The following is a 17,963-nucleotide window of genomic DNA, read 5'->3' on the forward strand; positions in this document are numbered from 1 at the left end:
ACTTCTGGATTAGAATTCACTGCATCCCACCACGGGATGGGCCTGAGAACCAGGAGCTGGGGCACCAGCTGGGGCTCGAGTAGCAGCCACGCCTGTCACTAACGATACACTATCGTTTCTGGCCTCTGCTCACAGAGGCATATAGCTGATGGTGTACGACAGCCTGCTCATGAGAATGATTAACTTTCCATGACTTTGGTGACTCAGTTGCAGAAACAATCATTATTAACACTTAACTTCTACAAACTTACAATTAGTTATATTGAAAGTAAAGGTGATAAATACTCAAAACTGTTTTATTACATGTAACTGTGATCTATGCTCTTGAGGTTATTTACAACTGTTACGTCTGTATGGAGGAAATACTATGTAATGATGAGCTATTACACATTTCTTCCCAGCTCTGTGTTCAGTGAATTCACACAGCTCAGCCACGGTGAGCGTTATTTACGCCATGCAAATTGGCACAAGCTGCAAGATCAGGGTTGGGTTGTTTTTTTTTCCTTTCCCAGAGAGCTGTCTGTTAAACCTTTATAAGCACTGCTAAGTCACTTCAGTCGTGTCCGACTCTGTGCGACCCCATAGACAGCAGCCCACCAGGCTTCCCCATCCCTGGGATTCTCCAGGCAAGAACACTGGAGTGGGTTGCCATTTCCTTCTCCAATGCATGAAAGGGAAAAGTGAAAGTGAAGTCGCTCAGTCGTGTCCGACTCTTCGTGACCGCATGGACTGCAGCCTACCAGGCTCCTCCATCCATGGGATTTTCTAGGCAAAAGTACTGGAGTGGGGTGCCATTGCCTTCTCTGTTTTATAAGCACACCACAAACCAAAACAGTGTATTAAAAAACAAAGACTTTGCTGACAAAGGTCAGTATCGTCAAAGCTGTGGTTTTTTCAGTAGTCATGTATGGATGTGAGAGTTAGGCCATAAAGAAGGTTCAGTGCCAAAGAATTGATGCCTTCAAATTGTGGTTCTGGATAAGATTCCTGAGAGTCCCTTGGACTGCAAGGAGATCAAACCAGTCAATCCTAAAGGAAATGAATCCTGAATATTCATTGGAAAGGCTGATGCTGAAGCTAAAGCTACAATTCTTTGGCCATCTGATGGGAAGAACCGACTCATTGGGAAAGACCCTGATGCTGGGAAAGACTGAAGGCAAAAGGAGAAGAGGACAGCAGAGGATGAGATGGTTAGATAACATCACTGACTCAATGGAATGAATCTGAGCAAACACAGGAGATTGTGAAGGATGGTGTGCTGCATTCATAGGGTCACGGAGGGTCAGACACAACTTAGTGACTGAACAACAACAACAAGCACACCACAGCTTATATCTTTCCAGCTCACTGTACCATAACCCTTTGGATGTTTTCAGGCATTCTCACTCCTATCACATCCTGCCCACAGAGTGGGGAAAGCCTGGACATGTGTTTTTCCCTCTCTGTCTTACCTCCATTTCTCTTCCTCTCCCCATCATCTAGCAGGACCAGTAGGGGCTGGACTAGCCCTCTTCTTTCAGTCTGAAAAGGACTTCCCTACATATTATCCTTCTTCCAGGGCAGGGGGTAGGTGGCAATAAGCCTGATAATTTAGTCTTACTGGTGGGAGGATGCCCATTTGCACGTTTACAAACAGTATCCAAGAAGAGTCATAGGGCAACCTGGAACTAGGGATTATCAGGATCAAAAATAATTGGATTGATATTCCAAAATACAACCTGATTACATGGGTCTTAAAGTTGAAAGGTTATTTAATAACAAATACTGATGACTATTTGGAGAAAATGGAACCCTTGTGCACTGTTAGTGAAAATGTAAAATGATGCAGCTGCTGTGAAAACAGCTTGGCAATTCCCCAAAGCATTAAAGATAGAACTACCATATGAGCCAACAATTCCACTTCTAGGCATATATCCAAAAATAAGGAAAGTAGAGTCTCGAAGGTATTTGTTCATAGCAGCATTATTCACCATGGCTAACACATGAAGGGAACCAAATGTCCATCAATGAATAAATGAATAAAGAAAATGTGGTCTATACATAGGATAGAAAATTATTCAGCCTTAAAAATGAATACAGTTATGACATATGCTACAGCACGGAGGACATTATGCTAAGTTAAATAAGCCAATTGCAAAGAGACAAATATTAACTAATATGAGGTACCAAGAGTAGTCAAAATCATAGAGACAGTAAAAAGAATAGAGGTTGCCAGGGGCTGGGGGAGGGAAGAGTGCAGAGTTACTGTGGATATAGAGCTTCTCACTGGGAGAGGGTGGTGTTGACATTTGCACGACAATATGAAGGTACTTAATACCACTGAACTGTACTCTTAAAAATGGCTACTATGGTATGTTTTATGTTATATATATTTTACCATAATTCTAAAAATTGGGAAAAAAAGATTAAAAGGTTTATTCAGAGTATTGAAGGTGTTTTAGAGGCATCTTCTCCTTAGTCTGTAGCTCAAAACCATTTTTAAAAATTAAATACTCATTAGAAATGTAAAGGATTCACATATCTCAAGCATTCAGTGGACAGCTTTCCCACATGTTATTTCCAACTGTTAGGAGCTCACTGACTGGCAATGAGTCCTTTCTGTGTCGAGTTCCCTTCCTCTCCTCAGCCCACATGCTTCTACCCCATGAGAAGTTCTTTGCATTCTCCTATTGGCCTCAATCAAATCAAGAAAAACTCTAAGCTGTGAGGCTCAGAGAGAAAAGCCTCACCGTGCCCCCATCCATTTTTATGACCTAAAATTTGAATTCTCCAAGTGCTTATTACATATATGTGTAAGTCTGATGCTTACAGAGCCATTTAGAGTGTTTTCAGGAAGGGATGAGCCCTCTGAAAGTCAATTAACTGGATGAGATAAGTACTGTGGCAGACTTGCCTTCAGAGAAGGGAAATATGAATGATTTGTGACTCTAATTAACTTCAAACACAGCAACAGGAATACAATTTGGAATAGAATCCAAAGAGGAAATAGTCCATCCAAATTCAATTCTGGTGACTGGAAGACTGTAATTGAATTTCCTTCCTAGCGGAGACACTCCTCACAGGGCAGGTGGGAAGGGGGCAGGGGGTTTCCTAGCAATGGGGTTCCCTGTTCTCTGAAGCTCTAGGTTCAAAGCAGCCTCTTTTTTTTAACGTTTTAATTGGTGTTGCAATATAACCGATGAACAATGTTGTGATAGCTTCACATTAACAGTGAAGGGACTCAGCCTTACATATACAGGTATCCACTCTTCCCCAAACTAAAGCAGCCCCTTTAATATACTGGAAATAAACTCAGGATATGGATACAGTGTCCTCAACTTCCCCACCCAGCCTTGTCAACCTTGTATTTAAGGGGGAGATTGGGCTAACAAACTATGGTAGAAATGGTGTGGGAAGATGTGCTGTGAAAGAAGGGCATCCCTGCCCTACCTACTCCCTGATGCCCAAAATGCCTCCATTGGAAACAAAGTCTGGCATTCTTCGATAAGAAAGAGATCTTCAAATGCCTTCACAGTTAACTCCCCTTGGAAGAAGAAACACTGTCTTAATTCATTCACATTGAGATACAAGTGACTGATATCAGTTCCTTCCCAGAAAGGGGAGTTTTCACAAGTCACGAGAAAAGATTACGAGTTCGTGGGGTGCCTGAGAGAGAGGATTAGGGGACTCCAGGAGGGGAAATGGCACAAAAGGGAGAGGCCCGAGCCCCAACAACAGGCTTGGCCCCATTCACTTCACAACTTTGCTGAGAGTTAGATATAAGTACAGAAGACACCAAAAGCCAGCCCTGAACTGTTGCCCTCAAGGTCTCACTGAGGGGAGAGATGGCTGGTTGGGGGCAGAGAGGCTTCAGCTGCAGGAGAGAAACCTGTATTCCATTCCTGGCTCTCCATGGATGGCTGTGTAAAACCGGACAAGCTGCTTGCCCTGTTTTCTGTAACAGGAAGTTGACCCATGATTTCTAACTTTCTGGATTACTGCCATAATGGAGGTGAACACATCTCTCTTGCTTCCTGCTGCACCTTAGCACCCAGGAACAGAGCCTGGGATGAGGAGGCATTCAGAGAATATTTGTTGAAGGGCTGGATGAATCAAAGTTTTCTCTTATCATACAAAGGCCCTCCATATGCTTTTGCCAAAGTGGAGAACAATTTCAATCACTCTCTTTAAATATTCGACAGATCACCTCTCCTACAAATTCCAGATCCTTTGAGCACTTTTAGAAATTGATCCTAAAAAATTAAATATTCAGAGATGTGATCAAAGGTTTATGCCAAAGAATATCTCTATGAGTACAGGAAAAAAAATTGTAATCAATCTAATGTCCCAAAGTGAAAGTTGTTTAAATAAATTATAGTGTAATTTTAGAACTCAATACGGCACAGTCATATAAAAATATCTTCAATGAACATCCCATGACATAAAAATATTCACTAACTATATTTTTAAGGTAATAAGATGAAAAGATTATATATAATGTCTTTAGTTTTGAAAATACATGTATTTTACATATGCACATAAAAAACATTTGCTGCTAAGTCACTTCAGTCATGTCCAACTCTGTGGGACCCCATGGACGGCAGCCCACCAGGCTCCCCGTCCCTGGGATTCTCCAGGCAAGAACACTGGAGTGGGTTGCCATTTCCTTCTCCAATGCATGAAAGGGAAAAGTGAAAGTGAAGTCGTTGAGTCATGTCCGACTCTTGGCGACCCCATGGACTGCAGCCCGCCAGGCTCCTCCATCCATGGGATTTTCCAGGCAAGAGTACTGGAGTGGGGTGCCATTGCCTTCTCAAAAACATTTAGGAGATTATATAAAGTATTAACCATTGTGGCAGAGAAGGCAATGGCACCCCACTCCAGTACTCTTGCCTGGAAAATCCCAAGGGCGGAGGAGCCTGGCGGGCTGCAGTTCATGGGGTCGCTAGAGTCGGACACGACTGAGCGACTTCACTTTCACTTTTCCCTTTCATGCATTGGAGAAGGAAATGGCAACCCACTCCAGTGTTCTTGCCTGGAGAATCCCAGGGACGGGGAGCCTGGTGGGCTGCCGTCCATCGGGTCCCACAGAGTTGGACACGACTGAAGCGACTTAGCAGCAGCAGCAACCATTGTGGGCTTCCCTGTGGCTCAGCTGGTAAAGAATCTGCCTTCAGTGATGGAGACCATTGTTACCTCTGAGAAGTCTGATTTGGGGTGGATTTGCATTTTCTTCTTTATGATTTTCTGTTTTTCCCAAACTTTCTTCAAAGCATATTTCACTTTCATTTTCAAAGATACAATGTAATTAATGTTTATTCCGTGTAACACAAGGGCCTTTTACAAATATTTGTTGTGCTAAATAGCAAACCAATAAGACACCTTGCGCCTCCCCCCAAGCAATGACACAAACAACAGAAACTATCCTTTCAAAGCCATATCATAGGCAGATTTCTCTCTATATACTGACACTTGTAGAAGGCTCATATTCCTTCAGGAGAAGAAATCCAAACTCAAGTGGAGTTCATAAGCTTGGATACTTGGATCACATGTGTATTGTTAAGTATTAAATACCAGTGTTAATTTGTTCCGGATGTTGAGGTTATCAAAAAGACATCACAATGGTAAAGAATAAATGCAGATATGTGTGTATTCAGTTGTAAATGCTTAGCTTAATTCTTCTACCAAGTAAAATATGCTCCAATATACCTTTGTGTTGCCTTGGGGATATTGCCTGTCACACAGAATATGGTCAATAATATTAGTTAAATTAGATTGAACAGAATTTCACTCACACCTGCCAAAAATTTAATTATTTTCAAAACCTGCATTTTGTTCATGATTTATAAATGAAATACATCCTTCACTAAGGTCATTCCTTTATTTAAAATCTCCAGTAGTTCCCACTTACCAATAGAATGAAGCCCTTCACTGCCTGCATCCCATCCATCTCTCCAGTCTCAGGTCTAACTCTTCCCCCAGGCATCCTATATTCCGATCCCAGCAGACTACTCAAGGTTTTCTGGGCATACTCTCCTGTCTCCTTGTGTCTCCTTGAATGTCCTTCACCCCCTTATCCACTCAGCAATCTCCCATTCATCCTTCAAGTTCCTCTCAAATATATCTTCTCTCTGAATTTCTGGAATTTCACCTCTGTCCTACCTCGTCCTTCCCTGATTACATGATTCCATAGCATTTTTTCCCCATGTATATAGCATTTTACATGTTGAATACAGTTATTTGTTTATATTTCTCTCTTCTGCTATAGATCATAAGCCTCCAAAAAATATGAAAAAAATTAGAACTGTTTTTCTAAAATAATTTTCATCTAAAAATTAAGAATAAAATTAAGCCTTAAATTAGTATAATAATATAATAACAATACATTACAGTGTATTGATTACAATATATATTAAAGTAACAATATAATATGTTGATTATAACATATATTAACATATTGTTAAATAATATATTCAGTGTTAAATATAAGGCATAATTTGATTTGTATTGTATTATTATTATTGTGGATCCTATTGAGGCACATATTCATCAGACTATCCCTGTGAGGGTCTAATGGTCATCTGGGTCTTGAAGAGCTCCTGATGTTCATCTTCAGTGAGGAGGGGTATACAGCACCACCCTCACCACCTTCACTATCTCATTCAAGTTATGCTGTTTTGTATAATACACATATCCATTTAAGTAGATTTATAGATTGCATTCCCAGGTGGCACTAGTGGTTGAGAACCGACCTGCCAGTGCAGGAGACTTAAGAGACTTGGGTTTGATCCCCGGACCAGGAAGATCCCCTGGAGAAGGAAATGGTAACCCCCTCAGTATTCTTGCCTGGAGAATCCCATGGGCAGAGGAGCCTGGAAGGCTACAGTCCAGGGGGTCACAAAGAATCGGACATGACTGAAGTGACTTAGCACACAGGTACATAGATTGTATTATCTCTTTTTACCAAACTAACCTCACAAAAAGAGCTAGTCAGTTAAAAAGATTCCTGCAAAGAAACCATAAAATAGCCCATTTATAGCAGCAAGAACAGTGAAGCTACAAGTACAAAAGTTTGCTGTCTGACAAGAATTTAAAACAAAATAAACCTTGTTAATCAATGATCTTATACAATTCATGAGACAGCAGTTGCATTTTGAAATTAGTGCAAAGGAGAGATCATTATGTAAAAAGATGTTTGGACATGTATGTGATTTTCTTACTGAAAATAATATGTATCAACTATGAAAACAGTTCTGTACGTGTAGAAAATTTTATAGCCTGATTAAGAAATTTTACAGAGTATCTATAGGCTTTCAAATAATTTATTTAGAAATAAAAACATGCAACTTACCTGATTCGTTTGAAAAAAACAATTGAAAGGCATTAAGGAATATGGAGAACTGCCAAATTTTAATACAAATCTTTGCAAAATTGGTGGAGGAGGTTGACACAAGAGTATAACGATTAAGGAATATGGTCAATGATGTACTTCTTCTGTCTGGTTCTGTGTATACACACGAAGTATCTTTTTTCAGTTAAAGCAGCTATTAAAACCAAGCAGTAAAATTAACTGAACTAAGAATCAGACTTCTGAACGTTTTTATCTCAGTATTAAATAATGAAGTAGGTTCAAGAGCATTGCTCTCATTAAAATATTATTACTAGTAAAAAGAAAAATAGCTTGTGTCATTAATATAAATAGTATGAAATAAAATTAAAATATTATGCCATTTTTGCCCATTCTCCCAACTTTCTGTACATTTTGTACAGTACATAATACGTTAATACAGTTGTTCATCTATAGAGATAAGAAAATAAACATACATAGGTTTATCTAGAGACAGAAGAGATAATAAAAGATTGCAGAATGAAAATCTTCTTACAAAATTTAATAGCAGAAATATAAAAATATTTCCTCCGTGGATCCTCTGCACAGAATGTGAAAAAATTTAAAACTTGGAGGTGGGGAATACTTTTAGGTACACTATTGTTTGCTTATTCTGTAGTAATTAAGAGGAGAGAAACTCTCTCTAAAAGTTTTGGTGTCCTAGGATTTAAACTATAGCACTGAATAGAAGATCAGAATGTAAATTATAGCACTGTGCAAGATAAAAAAGTGAAACCATGCATTCAGCTCTCAGAGAGGAATTAAATATTGAAATTTATTGGCATTTTCTGACAAAGTCTCAAGATCTCATTATTAAATAAATTCACTTGACCAAACAAAGGCACATTCTAGTATCTTTCCTAAGAGGACCCTGATTTGAATTCATGAATATAATGAAATTCTGTTTCCAGAAAATGTTCAGAGGGAAATGAGGCATTTTTATCACTTATCATTATAAAGCAATACAGTGCTTTGAAAATGGGATTCAAACATGTTTTGTGTTTTCTTCTCTTAAATTCTGTGGAGCTATTGTTTCCATTTAACAAATTAGAAGATGGATGCATTTGAAGCTGATTCACTTGTTACTATGCCCAGATCTTCAATTGCTACAGAATATTTATCCAATCTTCCTCCCCACACTTGCATCCCAAAAGCTGCTCAGGGACTGGGTTGGGTGCCCTGGGGCAACCTGGGGGTGGGGCGGGAGGGGGGGCGGTAATTGAGGCGGGGAGCTGGGAAGGAGGCTCAAAAGGGAGGGGATATATGTATACATACAGTTGATTCACTTTGTTGTACAGCAGAAATTAACACAACATTGTAAAACAATTATAGTCCAATTTTTAAAAATCCATGGTAATCATTGACATGACTATTTTCCAATAAATAAAGTATCTTGAGAAAGCCGGGGGGAAAAGCTGCTCAGTTGCTGAGATCAGCTTACTGACCTAGGAAAGGACCTAAGTGACAACCAAATGAACTCTTATTGAGACAAAAGCAACCAGCTCACCAGAGACAATCTGAGGACAAATAAAAGGCAAAACTACTTTCACTATGGGTGGCAAACATATGGAACTTGTTAAATCCGAGTGACGGTGCTAACTGAAGCATAAATGGGTTCATGGAAGGTTCAGATATATTCAGAGAGAAAAACTCTCTAAAGGGTTATTAAATGGAAGTTAGGTGTGTTGGGGAAAACTCCATGCCCTGGAAATGGCCCTCAAGGAGAACCTGAATCCCACTCTTCTAGCCATTAAAAGCACTGCAGCCACTCCAGCCTGACACAGAGCAAAGTTATTTTGTTCTTACCATGACATCAGAAATAAATTTCAGATCCTATTACACAGACGGCATCTTTGATAGCCTCCCAGGTCTTGGCTGTATATCATCAAGGCGGTATACTGTCACCCTTCTTATTTAACTTAGAGTACAACATGAGAAATGCAGGGCTGGATGAAGCACAAGCTGGAATCAAGATTGCTGGGAGAAATATCAATAACCTCAGATATGCAGATGACACCACCCTTATGACAGAAAGCAGAGGAACTAAAGAGCCTCTTGATGAAGGTGAAAGAGGAGAGCGAAAAAGCTGCCTTAAAACTCAGCATTCAAAAAACAAAGATCATGGCATCCGGTCCCATCATTTTATGGGAAATAGATGGGGCAACAATGGAAACAGTGACAGACTTTACTTTCTTGGGCTCCAAAATCACTGCAGATGGTGACTGCAGCCATGAAATTAAAAGACACTTGCTCCGTGGAAGAAAAGCTATGACCAACCTAGACAGCATATTAAAAAGCAGAGGCATTGCTTTGTCAACAAAGGTCTGTCTAGTCAAAGCTATGGCTTTTCCAATAATCATATATGAATGTGATAGTTGGACCATAAAGAAGGCTGAGCACTGAAGAATTGATGCTTTTGAACTGTGGTGTTGTAAAAGATTCGAGAGTCCTTTAGACTGCAAGGATATCACACCAGTCAATTGTAAAGGAAATCTGTCCTGAATATTCATTGTAAGGACTGATGCTGAAGCTGAAACCCCAATACTTTGGCCAATACTGATGCGAAGAACTGACTCATTGGAAAAGACCCTGATGCTGGGAAAGACTGAAGACAGGGGAGAAGGGGATGACAGGGAATGAGATGGTTGGATGGCATCACTGTCTTGAGGGACATGAGTTTGAGCAAGCTCCGGGAACTGGTGATGGACAGGGAAGCCTGGCGTGCTGCAGTCCAGGGGTCGCAAAGAGATGGACACAACCAAGAGACTGAACAGCAAGCCTTGGCCCCGCCAACCCTCCCTGGGCTAGGGAGGAAAGTACATGACTAAGAAATCAGAATCCTGGCTCTCTCTTTCCCATTCTGAAGCTAAATATACTTTTTTAACAAAATCAAGGCCCTACTTCCTTTTGAGGGGCCTTTTGGAATTGAAAGTAGTTCAGAAAGACCTCTTGACCTATAGTGGTCTTTTTTTAATTTTATTTTCAAATTCTAAGCCAAAACTGGTTGACTTCAAAGGTCTCTGTACAAAAATCACAGCATTGTTTTCCTAAGGAGACCTTATGGAGTGATTGATATTTTGAGGGTTTTCCAGCCCAGTGATTTCTTTGCTAAAAAAAAAAAAAAAAAAAGTGTACTCACTCATCTTGGCATTTGTTTGCAAACTAAACCCATGGTTTGAACTCTGTTTATCATCCCCCACCTCACCCCTCGCCCTTGACACTGGAATTGCTAACACACAGAGAACACAGTGGTCTGTTGCTAGCAAAATGTGCTCCCCTGTGACTTTGCTTTTTATGCACAGATTATCATCTCTGTCATTCATTATAACTTCAAAGGCTACAAGAGAGTATACTCCCTTTAGTAGCTAATTCCCCTTATTTCCTGAAAATCTGTTTGTGGAGAATTTGAGTCCACATTTCCTCTTTCCAAAGATACGAATATTGACTAGCCCTTATACTATAGAGAAGCTTGAGTGTGTGGGGCTTCCCTATAGAGAAGCTTGAATTCCCTCAATTTTCCAGTTACCACAGATTAAAGGAACCATTTCTAAGAACATTTGTTTTGAAGACTAACAGGTCCAGAATTTAACCTTACTCCTAAACTAACATTCTCAATTGGGAGAATATTTATGTTAATGAATCTTAAGGGAATTTCCTGGACATCCAGTGGTTAGGACTCTGTTTTCATTATAGGGGGCCCAGGGTTTGATCCCTGGTCAGGGATTTAAGATACTACAAGCTGAGCAGCATGGCCAAAAGAAAAAAAGAATCTTAAGCTAATTTTGAATCTGTCCTTTCATTAAACGGCTTTCTATAGTAATTCATTCCCTTAAGGAACAAATTCCACGTGAAGCTGGAGCAGTGGTCAGTACTTGGGGCTTTAGAATCAGGCTTGCAAGGCTGTAGAACCTTAGGCAATCTACTTAACCTCTCTGTGTCTCTGCTTTCTCATCTATAAAATAGGTATATGATAGCCCTCAATTCATGAAATTGTTATAAGAATTGAATGAACAATATACGTATGGTGCACTTAGTTACTATTTTAACTAAAAGGTATGCTTGTTTTTAATATCTTATGAGAAAGACCCATACTCTTGACATTTTCATTCTACTGTATTTCATTAAACATAATTTAGTTTCATTTTGTAAATTCCAAATATGTTGTAGCAGTATGAGAACTGGCCTTAGCATTGGAAGACATGGGTTCAATCCTGATCTTGATACTTACTAGCTCTGTAGCCTGGACTCATTACTTCACCTCCTTAACCTCCAGTTTCATCATGTAGATAAGAGGGATGATACTGATTGCTGAATGGACTGAATGTGTGCTCTGCAAAATTCATGTGCTGAAGCCCTAATCCCTGGTATGATATTTGGAGGTGGGTCCCTTAGGAAGTAATAAGTTTAGATGAGGTCAGGAGGATGGAGTCCCCATGATAGAATTTGGGTCTTTGTAAGAAGAAGAAAGACTAGAACCTCTCTCTCTCTCTCTCTCTTCCCCCTTCCTCTCTCCCCACCAAGCGATGACACAGCAAGAAGGCAGCTGTCTACAAGCCAGGAAGAGAGTCCTCCGCAGACACCAGATCTGCCAACACCTTGATCTTGGGTTTTCCTGCCTCCAGAACAGTCTATAGTATTTTGTTGTAGCAGTCCCAACTGACTAAGACAGATGCCTTCCTAAGAGTGTCAGAAGGTATAACACAGGCTACAAGTTTCCCTCAAAATCTACTTTTTTTCTTTTTGGAGACTTACTCAAAAAATTTAACCAGGTACATGGCCAGATGGAAGAAAGGCCAGGGTCAGCTGCATAGCCTCACAGGCCCCACAAGCAGAAGGATTATTAAACCCTGGTTTAATTCTGTGCTGTTGGCATTCTCAATAATTTTTTCATTGAACTTGTGTTTTGTAAGTGAAGTCTAAGGAGACCATGGAGCATGTGTGTGAGGAGAGAAAATAAATGCAGTATATGTGTCCATCACTTCTTACCACTATATCCGCACATAGTGCCCATGATACCCCATGAGCACAGATTTCCCATGGACCCACATGTGTGAAAGTTCAGCAGGACTCAGAAGTTCAGAGGTGAGTGTGTGTTATGCCTGTGGCTGATGATACCACAAGCGATGGTATTAGGAGGTGGGGCCTTTGGGAGGTGTTTAGCTCATGAGGGTGAAGCCCTTATAACAGCATTAGGGCTTTTATAAAGGTGGCCCCACGGAACCACCTCACTCCTTCTGCCACATGAGGACGCAGGGAAAGACACCAGCTCTGAACCAGGAAGAAGGTCCTCATCAGAAAGCGACCATGTTGGTCTCTTGGTCTTGGACTTCCTAGAACTGTGAGAAATAAATTTCTGTCGTTTATAAGCCCCCAACCTGTGGTATTTTGTTGTAGCAGCCTGAACAGACTAAAACTGAGTAAAGAAGTGCACTGAAAGTCCCCGGAGGACAAACTTACCATTCAAACCACAGCTCTCTTCAAATGTAGAAAGAAGGCAGTGGGTTCTAAGAAACATGAATGACCTTAACCTTGTATTAATAATTCCCTGTATTCACCAACCATTTTACGCTGAAAATGATGACATAGATAGAAAGGGAAAGATAGGTCCCATTCATTTTGGTCCCATTCATTTCATTCCTTCTTACTCTTCAGTAAGCTGAAGGCAGTGTGTTGGCAGAATGGGTGCATATCAAGAAGTAAAAAAAAAAATAAGTGAATTAGTTTTGTGCAATGTTTCCACTATTCTAATGAGTAATACTGAAATGTGTACATGCTACCAAATACAAATTGTGGGATTTTGGTGTTTCCACAGGAAAAAGTGAAACTGTCTTTTATTTGCACTTAAAACAGATTGCACAATTTAAAAAATGGTAAAATTCATGCTTGTAATTTAGTTTTTCTTAGAAAATTTACTTAGAAAAATTTCATTTTTTTTTCACTTAGGACAACATTAAATAGGGGAAAAAAAAAAAAACCACCATGACAGTCAAGAGAGAGACCACAAAAAAAGGAAAAACTATCTGTTTTTAGTAACAACACTTTTTCCCTGGTTTTTTGAAAAAGGAGCTGTTTTCATTTTATACTGGGCTCTACAAATTACATAGCCAATCTTGATTAAAAAAAAAAAAAACAACTTCCCAGTGTCTCTTGCAGCAACATGTGGCCATGTAACTTATTGCAAGCAGATTCCTGCAGCAGCTTCAGGAAACTATCTTAGGAGATGGTGGGCATGAACCTTTGCCCTTTTCCTTTGATCCTTTCTCCACCTGAAATGTAGATGCTACCATCTTGGACCCCTGGGTTTGGTGAAGCAGTGAGTTGGAAGGATCCAGGATCCCTGAGGGCTTTGTAAAGAAGCACCTAGTTAGCCAAGACTCCACAGTCTTGGCTTGCTAAACTTTTACAGTGTGTGGAATGGATTTCATGAAATGATTCGTGTGATAGTATATGTCTATATTAGTCACTCAACAAATGACTAGATTTTTATTTTTGTTTGATTTTAGTCAACTAGGAAAAGATATATTATTCTTCATATTTTTCTTGGGAACAGTTCAGCACCTTCTGACCACCTACAAGGCCCAGCTTGGGGATCTCTGCTTCAGGTCTCCACTTTGCTCACTGTACCTGATTGAGCCTTTTAAGTACGAATCAGTGCCAGCAGATTCTGCTGCCCTGTTGTACTTATCACAATAAAAACTGAGCTCTGTCACCAGGACAGGAAGTTTTTGTTTCTTTTCACTATTTTTTTTTAATTTGGTCGCACTGCACAGCATGTGGGATCCTAGTTCCTAGACCAGGAATTGAACCCATACACCTTGCACTGGAAACATTGAATGTTAACCACTGGACTGCCAGGAAAGTCCTTGGAGAGGAAGTTTGTAAAATATTCAAACTAGAGAAGATTGACACCTTCAACTAAATTCCAGCCCTAAAAAATAGCAAGCTTCTCTGTGGAAGGTTTCAGCAAGACTTGGCAGAAGCCTGGACAAGGCCTTCTCTGCCCATTCCTCACTCTTCTGCATATAATCAAGTCAATAGCCTTCAAGGAGTTTGGGAGTTGGCTGACTTTCAACACCCATTTTAAAAATGTATCAAGTTGGGAGAAGATCTGGTCAACATGCCTTTATATATCAAATATTCTGTAAACTCTCATCTTCCATCTGTGCACTAATATGCTTCTGTCAGTATTTTATTTTCCCCTCTCAGTCAGGGTGTACGTTTCCAAAGTCAATTAAAGATGACAATGATAAGAAGATAACAGCATCATTATTCATGGTGCTCCTAACTACATCACTAGGCTACAAGTTAATTGAGGACTGGGATTGACTTTGTGATTCTTTTTTATATCTGGTGGCTAATGCATGGCTGGCACATAACTAGGGCTCATCAAATGCTTGTTTAATTAGTTAACAAATGAATCAACGAATGAATAAAGAAATAAATTTTAGCAGTTGCTTTTAAAATCCATTTTAAGATAACCCAAGTTCTAAGAGTTTGTGAACTGCCTTTTTCTACAGTGTTCAGATTTTTTTTAATGAGTGTCTGTGACTCCGGGTTTGAGTCTAGACCAACAGAATCAGCATTCCCTGAGAGCTGGTTAGATGACAGGGTCCCAGGCCCCACCCTAGACCTGCTGGATCAGAGACTGCATTTTAACAAGACCCCCACATGATCCATGTGCCTCTTACACACAAAGTTGTAAAACAAAGTTGAATATAACTCAATATAACATTTTAATTAAAGAAAGTACCAGACTGTGACAACTAGGTGCTCTTTGCCATTTAGAAGGTCATTTTGTTGTAAAGCATAAGCAGTTCTTACCTTCTACAACCCTACAATCTTATGGTGTCCACATTTTTCATTTCAACAATGGGGCATGGAGCAGTGACAAGTTCCTCCATCTCCACTCCCTCCTGCTGTCCCGGAGCCACAAAGCCTGAGCTGAGATTCTGCGTGAGGTAGAATAATATAGATTCCTCAAGAGCTGCTATTCAAGCCATAAGCAGCATGTGCCAAAGTTCCACCCACAATTCTGGTTCAGTCTCCTTTAGGCTGCACAGCTGGCTGTCACACACTCTTTTGTGGGGACATCTCAATGGCCGCACTGATGCTGCCTCTGCCCGAGGCCAGCCCTACAGTGGCCTCCCTGTCTTCCCAGCATGTGATGTCATGAGCATGAATGTCCTGCCAAACATTTAAGATGTTGCAGTTCACATTGTGTACATTGTATAGAGAAACACTGACATGCAGATTTGAAATTAAAAAAAAAAAAGAGAGAGAGAGAACCACAGGACAAGATACAACCAAACTTTGTTCTATTGTTATCTCTAACCACCAGTTCAGCACAAATATGTAACTTGTATTGTTAAAGTACACGATCTTCTCTCTCTCTTTTTTTTTTTTAATTTCAAATCTACAGATGCTGTTGTAACTAGCATCTGTAGATGCAGAGATTTCTTGAAACATTCATTCTCTAATTTGGTTTCTATCAAATTCTTGGAAAGTGTGAGCAGAACTGGTTCATTTCAAACTAAAGACCCTCTGCATGTGGTCCCTTCAGAATGGACCAAGGAGTTGGAGGGAAGCTGGGTAAAACAAAGTCATCTTGTCTCTGAGGACCATCTAAGAGGGATGAGGGAGGGGATCAGCTGCACTACCAAAAGACATGAGAAAGGGTCTCTTGCCTTCACTCTATCAAAGTGTGGCATGGGGATCACCTCTTCAGAATCACTGGGGTGCACAATAGAAGTGCAGGTTCTTGGGTACCAACCCACATCCACTGAGTTGGTGTCCAAAGTGAATCTGAAATTTACCTGACTTTCTATATTGACTGTTATTTTGGAGAACAAAGGCTTTAGAGTTAGACTTGAATCCTATTTTAGTCCTGTATAAGGGCAATCTGACCTTGACAAATAACCTAAACTCTCTACACCTTCTTTTCCTTATCTATACAACAGGGACTGTGAGAAGGATTAAGTGTACAAAGTTCTTGGAACAAACAGGTCTCAAGAGCAGGTCTTCCCTTTTCCCTATTACTCAGGCAGAGCACTTTGAGTCTGCCATTTCACCTGTGACTGGGGGGCCGTTGTCTTCCCCTGTAGGTGCCAGGTTCTCATGGAGCTCTAATGAGGGCAGCTAAGATCAAGAGTCATCCCTTTAAACATCCCTTAGTTTTGTCACTAAGGTGGAACCTGTTATTCTATAGCTGTGCTCTCCAGTCCAAGAGCCATCAGCCATATGTGGCCACTGAACACTTACAGTGTGGCCAGGACTAATGGAGAGATGCTGTAAGTGTAGAATCCACACTGGAGTGCAAAGACTTAACACAAAAGGAAGAGCATAAAAATGTAATTGATTACATATTGAAATGATAATGCTTTGAATGCACTGGAATAAAATAGAATATATTAAAAATTGATTTCACTTGTTTACATTTAGCTTTTTAATGTGGCTCCTAGGACATTTTAAATTATATATGTGGCTCAGGTTATATTTCTACTGGACAGTGCTGTTCAGGGGCAACAGTGACCCCTCCCCTCCTCCTTCACACTGATAATATAACCCAACACTGGAGTTATGACCTACAAAATGGGATTCCCTAATGAGGCAATGATCATCCAGGAGACATTGAGGGTGTCTCTTCTCCTGCTGCAGGGGAAAGTGGGGCTCCTGCAGCACAGCCCCTCATGTGAGAAAGCACGGAGCAGCCTTGGGAAGCAGGGAAAGCAGGGAAAGCAGGGAAAGAGGTGTGTGAGTGAGCACAGCCATAAGAAGACACTTTTGATTCTATGAGGAGACAAGGGGTGTGAGACCTACAGTCTTCTGTGTCCACACCCCCTGAGGCCCTCTTGCTCCATTCATGTTCACAGTCATTACACTCTGGCAAGTTTTCATGAGGTAGAGAGGGTCCGGCAATATAATCACAAAACTTGCATTCTTACAAAGCTGTCATAACTGAGCAAATATTTTGGTCAACATGAAGATTATCTTTTCTCCACAAGTTAATTTGGAAATACTTTCCACTAGGTTATAATCTCCTAATGTACACACATCTCTACAAAAATGATTAGTCCAAGTGGATATTTCCAAAGAGGAAATGTTTGCCAACCATTATGCTATCAGCTAGTGAAATTAGTATTTTTGGAAAAATACTACCAAAGTAGATTGTAATCTGTTTTTTTCTAACAGCAGACTCATAACTTGACAGACTTTCTGGAATAGAAAACAAACAAAAATCAATTTGCTATATCCAATTTTGTTCAAAATTTCTAAACATCTACATACATATGTTCAAACAAAATGCACTTAGATATTATTACCTGAAGATCCAATAAAAATGAGATTGCTTTATAGTTCCCCTTATACTGAGCCAATTCCTTTACTATGCCTAGAATAGATAAAGGAGTTTGTGTGATACTTGGCAGTTGGTATCTGATGGTTGCCTATTTATATGACTTAAAGAAGCCATAATGTCCCTCCTTAAGAGACCTAGAGAGCATCTAAGTTCCCCTTATGACCACATGTAACCATCACGATACAGTGAATAAAATATCTTTTCAATTTTTCAGCATAGGGCAGAAAGACTTACTCTTGAATC

This window comes from Bos javanicus, chromosome 1 (assembly GCF_032452875.1).
Source record: "Bos javanicus breed banteng chromosome 1, ARS-OSU_banteng_1.0, whole genome shotgun sequence".
Classification (NCBI taxonomy): domain Eukaryota; kingdom Metazoa; phylum Chordata; class Mammalia; order Artiodactyla; family Bovidae; genus Bos; species Bos javanicus.